The following is an 8,557-nucleotide window of genomic DNA, read 5'->3' on the forward strand; positions in this document are numbered from 1 at the left end:
ACCAGACACACATAGACGTTCAGCTTTATATTATAGATATATATATATATACTAGCGGGGGTACCCGGCGTTGCCGTGTTGGGGGTGGGGGTAAATCAAAACAAAATTAAAAAAGAAAAACGATGTTAAACAAAAAACAGCGAAAGCAAAAACAAAAAAATTGAGGTGCGTTTTTTTTTGGGGGGGGTTAAATCCAAACAATTTAAAAAAAAAAAAACATTAAAAAAAAAACATGATAAACTTCTTTAGAAAATCTAAAAAAAAAAAAAAAAAAAAAAAAAAAAAAACAGCGTACGTGATGTAAAAAGAAAGAACGAACTGTTTCAATAATGGAAAAAATCGAGGTGGGTGTGTTCAGGTGAAGCGGACGATGTTAAAAATAGTTTTAAAAATCGGAAAAACAGAAGATATCCTACATCACTATTCGAACTCGCGACCTTTAGATAATATGACGCTTCTCGTTACCCAACTGAGCTAAGAACATTGGGTCGGTTTTTATAATATTTAAATGGATTCAATCGACGACGTCATGGCGCATGCGTATATCGATATCTTGTCATGAAGGGAGAAGAGTCTCGCAGAATCGACTAACGAAAAATATTTTTATTTCATTTAATTTATAATTTGCAATTTTAATTTATTTTAATAACATAAAAACATTCCTCGACTCTAAGGATAGACTGTCTGAAAATTTCAATCAAATTGGTAATGGAGAAATATCCTTTTATGAATAACTAACGAACCAAGAATTATATATATAACTACTACATTTAATCACATAAATTAATATATGAAAGTATTATTTTATGCATAAACTTTAAGTATTTACTTCAACAGTGCTCAATACATAGGTAGAGCTAGGTAATAAGTTATAAAAAATATATATGGCAATTAAGTTACACAGAATATTCCGCGTTTCATTCTCGCTAGGATTCGTCAGGCTTATGCAAAGAGTTGTGGTTATCTTGCATTTTTATATAGGCACATTCTATTGAGTTTTTAGTTAGCCAATCAGATTTCTAGTTTCCACCTCTCCCTTCTTAATTAGCCAATAGGCAGTCTTTTATTATAGCTAGCCCATCATCTTTATATAGGCCGATATCCGTAGTATCAAATATGCTTGTTAGGGTATATAGAATGAATAATCCCACAAGATCTGATGCCTTTGCAGAATCCAGAGCACACATCACCAAATTAAAAGAATTCGTCATTTAATAAAAGTCTTCAACAAAGTCAAGGGGGATAACTTTAAGAAAATTATATACAAGGAAATGAAAAACTTAGGCCTAAAAGTAGACATACTAGCTAACATAAAAATAACAAACTTCCTGAACGTCACGTTAAAATGCCACTCATCAGAAAAGGGTAAAAAATCCCATCTTAAACATTAGATAATAATAATAATAATAATAATAATAATAATAATAATAATAATAATAATAATAATAATAATAACGAAAAGGAATATCTCAGGGGAACAAGAAAACTCGTGGAAACTAAATTATATAATATAGAAACCTAATTGAATGTATAAATACATGGGCAGTATCACTAGTAAGATACTCTGAACCGTTCATAAAGAAGAACTGAGACAGCTCGATCAGAAGACCAGGAAACTCATGATCATGCACAATGCACTACACCCGAAGGACGATGTTGACCGACTCTACGTGAAAAGTAAAGACAGCTGGAAGGGACTGGTCTTTATAGAAGACTGTGTGAATGACACCAAAAATGAACTAGAAAAATACATAATGCAAAACACTGAAAGGATAACTATGGCAGCGAGAGACACTGAAAAAATATTTTGAAAAGAAAACAGAAAATAGAGAGACAAAGGATAAAACAAGGAATAAAAATGGGAAGAGAGACACACGGTGATTCATAAGGATGACAAAAGATGAGATTAGCAAAAACACTTTGATATGGATGCAAAAAGGACACGTAAATCGAGAAACTGAATCCCTAATAACTGCAGCACAAGATAACTCAATAAGAACCAACCACATCAAAACAAAGATCGACAAAACACAAGAAAACAGCAAATGCAAACTCTGTGGACAAAAAGACGAAACGATAAACCATATAGTAAGTAAATATAGCAAACTATCCCAAAAGGAATACAAGAACAGACACAACCAAGTGGGAAGGGCAGTATACTGAGAATCGTGCAAACAATTGCATCTTGAATGAACAGACAAATGGTACAAGCATACGCCAGTAGCACTAATTGAAAACGAGAATCACAAGATCCTATGGGACATGGACATAGAAATGGATAAACACACCCAAACAAGAAGACCGGATGTCGTAATAATTAAAAAGAAAGAAAAGTTCTGCCAAATCGTAGACTTTGTTGTCCCAGCTGACCACAGTTTAAATATCAAAGAAAAGAAGACAGAGCAAACAGAGCTAGCCAGAGAGCTGAAAGGGATATTGATGATAAAAAAAAAGTTAAAATAATACCTATAATAGTAGGAGTACTATGAGCAATTCAAAAAGTTTTGAGAAGAGAATGGGAGTAATTGAAATCAGATGAATGGCTGGAAAGATACAACGAATAACAATAATGAAAACAGCTGAAACATTAAGGAAAATCCTGGAATGCGGAGACTAATACACATGAGCCACATACGCAGTCAGACAAGCTACTGCAGAGACAAAACACGAAACGTTACATGGAATCAAGAACATTGAAGCTGCATATCTATAAGTCCTTCATCCCCATCCCCATCCCCATTATCCAATCACCGCCCCACCAAGAATGATACCAAATAGTCGAGAAGGCTCAAGGAGGATGGAAAGACCGAGGAGAGAGCACTGACCAGACCTCCGCTGAACAAATGCCAAGAGAACTAGTACCTTGGGGAGGCTTATTGAACTCAAACTCCAGTGGAGACCAATAACCACTACTGGCAAGAAATCAATGGTAAGCGGCTGGCGCAATAATACAAATTCATTTGCAAATGTTATCGAAAGAGGTGGAGAGTACTGGTCATCTGGGGAGACTTGTTGTCACTCAGCTTTCAAGGAACACACCAAGCTGTTCTCAAGGAGAAATCCTTTATGGCCTGTGTTAAAGCTCCTTGTGAGCCAATAATAATAATAATAATAATAATAATAATAATAATAATAATAATAATAATAATACAGTAGCGTCCAAAACTAAGCGACAAAATTTTAAAACCTAATATTTCTTAGAAATAAGAAATGTAAAAAGCTGAAATTTTGGCAACTGGTAGTCGTTATCATCTATAATAAGATGCTAAAATTTGAATTATTTACAAAGGATAGAAAAAGAATTATAACAATTATTTATTTTCAAAGTAAGAACATCCAAAAGTAAGGGATAAAATTGAGAAAAACAATGTAAACAGTCAAAAAACAATAAAAATACATGTACAATCAATATTTACTAAATGAGCCCTTGCTCAATGACAGTTGCATATCTTTGACTACAAGAACGAATCAGTTCTTGACAATCCTCGATACTAATTTTAAACCATTCTTCTTAAATCTTCACTCACAAATCCTCCGTGTTAGTGGGATTTATTTCCATAATTTTAACTCTTAAGGTCTTCCAAAGATTTTCTATTGGATTTAAGTCCGGACTGTACGGTGGCCAATCCATAATTTCGAAATCTTGCTCGCTAAGGTAACTCATTACCACCCTTGCCTTGTGACATGGGGCATTATCTTGCATAAAGGTAGCCCTATCGAAACCTGAATTCTGTATGATTGGCACAACATGAGCTTAAACAATGTTTTTTTATAGATCTGCGCGTTTATACGAGTTTGTAACCGGACAAGAGGCGCTGTACCTTGGCTAGAAAACTTTCCAAATACCATGACGCTTCCGCCCCTAAACTTGACAGTTATCTTAGTAAACTTTACACTTAATCTTTCACCAATACGTTTCTTTACATTATTTTTTTTTCATCATTTCCAAATAAATTAAACTTGCTTTCATCACTGAAAAATACTTTTGCCCAATTTTCATATGTTCAAATTACATACCTGTTTGCAAACTCTAATCTCTTCTTTTTATTCTTCGAACTAACAAGTGATTTCTCCCCTGGGGTTCGATTAAACAGCCCTATTTCTTGCAGTCGTCTAGAAACAGTCTGTCTTAACACATTAACACGTGAGGTACTATTCATAACCCTTTTAATTTCTGTGCAAGACCTAAAACAGTCCTTTAATAACATACGTTGTATTATTCGATCTTCTCTTGCCGAAATGTTGCGGGGTTTGCCGGTTTTAAAAGCACTAACTATTTTTCCAGTATCATTGTAGGATTTAACAACCCTGCCTCCAACACTCTTGGAACGTTTCACTTTCTCTGAAACCTCTCTAATGGTGTGCGTTTCCTTGTGTAGCTTCACAATAGCTTGTCTCACAGAGGAATCAAGTTTTCGTTTCGCCATGGTGCCGACTGATGCAACGTTTACAAATGACTAAGTAAGACTTATTCTTTAAAGGAAATAAATTTGAATATAGCATACTGTTTACATTGTTTTTCTCAATTTTGTCCCTTACTTTTGGACGTTCCTATTTTGAAAATAAATAAATAATTGTTATAATTCTTTTTCTATCCTTTGCAAATGATTCAAATTTTAGTATGTTATTATGGATGATAACGACTACCAGTTCTCAAAAATTCACCTTTTCATAGATGTTATTTCAAACAAATATTAGGTTTTAAAATTTTGTCGCTTAGTTTTGGACGCTACTGTATATACATCAGCAGAGCAAGATATTCATTCAACATAAAAACTGAAAATAAACTTACATAAGTATTGATAAAACAGACGAGTAATAATTTGAGTTGAATACTGATTAATTAAAGAGAATTTGTGTGTTTCTAGGATTAGGCAATATTTTGCGTCTGGAGGAATGTCCTGACGAAGAATATTATCTTCCTTTTTGCATGCGGGTCATTTCGAAATGGTTGGTGTCGAGGTTATAGAATTGCTTTCATGAATTGATACTGGTCAAAAGCAAAGGGAAGCAACTCGTACTTTGTAAAAATCCATACTAGTCCATTTACTTGCTATCTGACATAGCATTTGTTTTATTTACTTTTAATTTATTATTATTATTATTATTATTATTATTATTATTATTATTATTATTATTATTATTATTATTTATTTATTTATTTATTTATTTATGAATTTATAATTGTATTTGATTGTTTTAAGAACTTCCGGATTATGCGTCCGGAGAAAATCTGGGTTTCAAAATATCTTTCACTGATTTAAATTTAACGATTTCGTTTATATTTGAATTTTAAAATATTGATGATTCTCAAGGGAGACTAGTCTTGCATGCAACCACTTGCATGTATTATTTAATCAAAAATCGTTTTAAGTAGTTCTTGTAACCAATCCACATTTTTATGCATAAATTATAAATGAATCTTCTAATTATCTTTTAATCTAATATATAAAAGGTAATATGTCTGTCTGTCTGTTTCCGTATTTTCAAACTTTATCTCCTTCAAAACAAAAAGTCGCAGAGCAGAGCTAAGTGCCACAAACGATTGGATTTTAATGGACCGTTTTTTAATGGGTCTTTAGCCTGTTAAAATAATTTTAATGGGTCAAAAATGGGTCAAAATTGAAAAAAACTTTATACATTTTGTACATTCATCTTAGTTTATTTTTAATTTTTCATTTTTAACGAGTTAATATATGTGTCATGTTGGTACAGTGGCAATATAACCAATTTCGATTCTGGCAGACGGCACCCAAATACTTTTCTTTTACTTTTTAAATCTATAATAATAATATACGTAATCTATAATGATATATACGAAATCTGGACAAATTAAAATATCATATTTGAGCGTATTTTACACTCCTCCTTCCGCAAGTAACAAATAAATCTTTAAAAGTAATTTTGATCAAATATAATATTGCAATTATAATTGTTGGTACTAAATTTTAAAAACGTAGGAATTAATGGGTTTAATAACAGATAGATTTTAAAAAAAATAAAACTTTGATACTAAAAAAAAAGAAGGAAACTTTTATCTGCAAAACATGTTAAAATAACCTTAATAACATCTTAATGTGCGACTTTAGGAGCAAATGTCATATAATCTACTACACAAGGTTATTACCTTTCCAACGAGCCTTCATTTGGTAAATTTTGATCAATAGTCGCTGAGAACTTATAAAATTGCCTAAAAAAGATGGCACATATATATATATATAAACCGAGTTATATGTTCATCAACGTTTCGTCTTTATTTCGAGACTTCCTCCGACGAAACGTTGATGAACATATGACTCGGTTTGTTCCTTTTTCTTTTTATTTCTCTATTTTGTTGGAATTCTATTCCCATTATTCTCATCATATATATATATATATATATATATATATATATATATATATATATATATATATATATAGCGTGTCAGGAAGTGATGAAAAGAAATCGCACGTGCGTGCGCCCTACATTACCCTTCCTGCCCCCCTTCCTTCCGTATACAGAATCTCTTAGCTTTGTTTATTAACGTCTATCTTTACAACATGAACTCCGAGCAAAGACACCGCCCGTTAATCGGTGTTTTTCTCTGTTTATTTTCGTTTTCTTTTGCTTTTTCAGAGACGCTGATGAGCTGTGTAGATTTCATATCAGCTGCAGGTGGCTGGTTCAGTACAATGAAACCACTGGTTCGTGTTTGGAATATGCATATATAGTTTTTTTTTTAATATTTGTATATATACATGCACGCACAAATATTTATTTATATTTATATATACGAGTATATGTTCAAAATTATCGGCTTTTTAATCACTGAACATAAAAAAAACTAACTGACCAGGGAGTTTATCAGTTGAAATATCAACTGGTCTGCCATTATTTTTTCAGATAGGCTAACCGAGTTTTTTTAGTGATCTTCTCTTTAAGTTAACTATTTTCCCATTGCAGATCTGTCGCTTGAAAAATGCATCTGTGCACCTGACTAAACATGCAACATTGTGAATGTTTGCATTAATCACAGAATCATACTCGTCTGAACACGGCGGAACGTTGGAGCAAATTTACCATTTTATGCTCCATCTTGTTTAGTCACGCATGCGTCGTGTAATTCTATTTTTGATGTTTGTGCAGTTCGCTGTGTCACTGTTTGTATACGCGAATTTGAGAAACATGTGCTTTTATGTCCGTATGTATGTAGGTCTGTCTGTCTGTATGCATGTATGCATGTACGTGTGTGTTTTTGTATGTATGTATGTATGTATGTATGTATGTATGTATGTATGTATAGTCAGTTCATGTCATATGCTACTAGTACCATGTAACCCAGTACTACCTGCCTCATGGTCGGATCACCGGCGACTAAACTGGTTCCCCCACCAGACTTGTTTGGTGAGGAGGGCGGCTAGTCTCCCTGAAGGATTAAAAACAAGACCTTTCAAAGAGCGAATGAACCCTTTTTCTGGGCCAACGGCCAACTAGCACCGTGTGTGTTTGTGTGTATGTATGTGTGTGTTAGGGTGGAGAGGGCTCCTGTAAGCCGTGGTGAAGGCAACCTTTCTAGGAGACGCTGGCTATCTTGCTCTTGCTTGTTGCTGGATCTCAACATTTTGAACCGAGAGAGAAACTTAGCTGTCGTACAAAGCTAAGACTCCGTAACATCATCTGTGTATAGATACTCCCTCAGGGATTTGTCTATAAAAATGGTCCTGTGGCGATGGAAGTCATTTTTGGGCTCATGGACTTTAAGTGTCTGAGGGAGTGGCACTCGTCTGACAAGACGTTGCAATCATCATGTATGTATGTATGTGAAATCCACAGGCGAATTCAGAAGCCGTCTGTAGCTTTTGGAAAGTTGGAGAAGAGTGTGGTCTGATCGTGGCATTACTGATAGGACTAAGATTTGCGTTTACAAGACCTGTGTGCTAACCACACTGTTGTATTTATTGTAGACATGGGCATTGCATCAAAAGGCACATTAAATGGCTTGAACGATTTCACCAAAAATGCTTGAGACGTATCTTAACATCAAGTGGCAAGTACAAGTACCCGATACTGAAGTGCTTGTTTCTATAGTGTTAAGACCCTTGTAATCAGATCTCACATGCGTTGGGTGGGCAACTTGGTTCGAATGAAAGATTGTAGGCTGCCAAAACAAATTTTTTACGAGGAGCTAGAAAATGGCAAGCGCCCTCAACACAAGCCTAGGAAGAGGTTGAGGGACTCTACAAAGAATAATTTGAAAGTCTTACAAATCGACATCGACACATGGGAAGAACTTACTCTGCAAAGGCCGAAGTGGCGAAAGCTTGTACGTGAAAGTTGTGATGCTCTAGAGAAAAGAAAGCAGGCCCACAGCAATCTGAAGCGAGAGCTTTGCAAAGGTTTAATTGATGGTCTTAACCATAACACACAGAGCTGGAAATGCGACACTTGTGAACGAGTGCTTTTGTCAAAAGCTGGCTGCGTCAACCACCTTAAGTCGCACAAAACTCTTGTCCAGGTCAACTTTTCACCTGTTAGTCCGAACCAAACGATCTGTTTAGCATGCAGCAAAGTTTGCAA

Source organism: Euprymna scolopes, chromosome 28, assembly GCF_053919585.1.
Source record: "Euprymna scolopes isolate OS-2025 chromosome 28, ASM5391958v1, whole genome shotgun sequence".
NCBI classification, from domain to species: Eukaryota; Metazoa; Mollusca; class Cephalopoda; order Sepiida; family Sepiolidae; genus Euprymna; species Euprymna scolopes.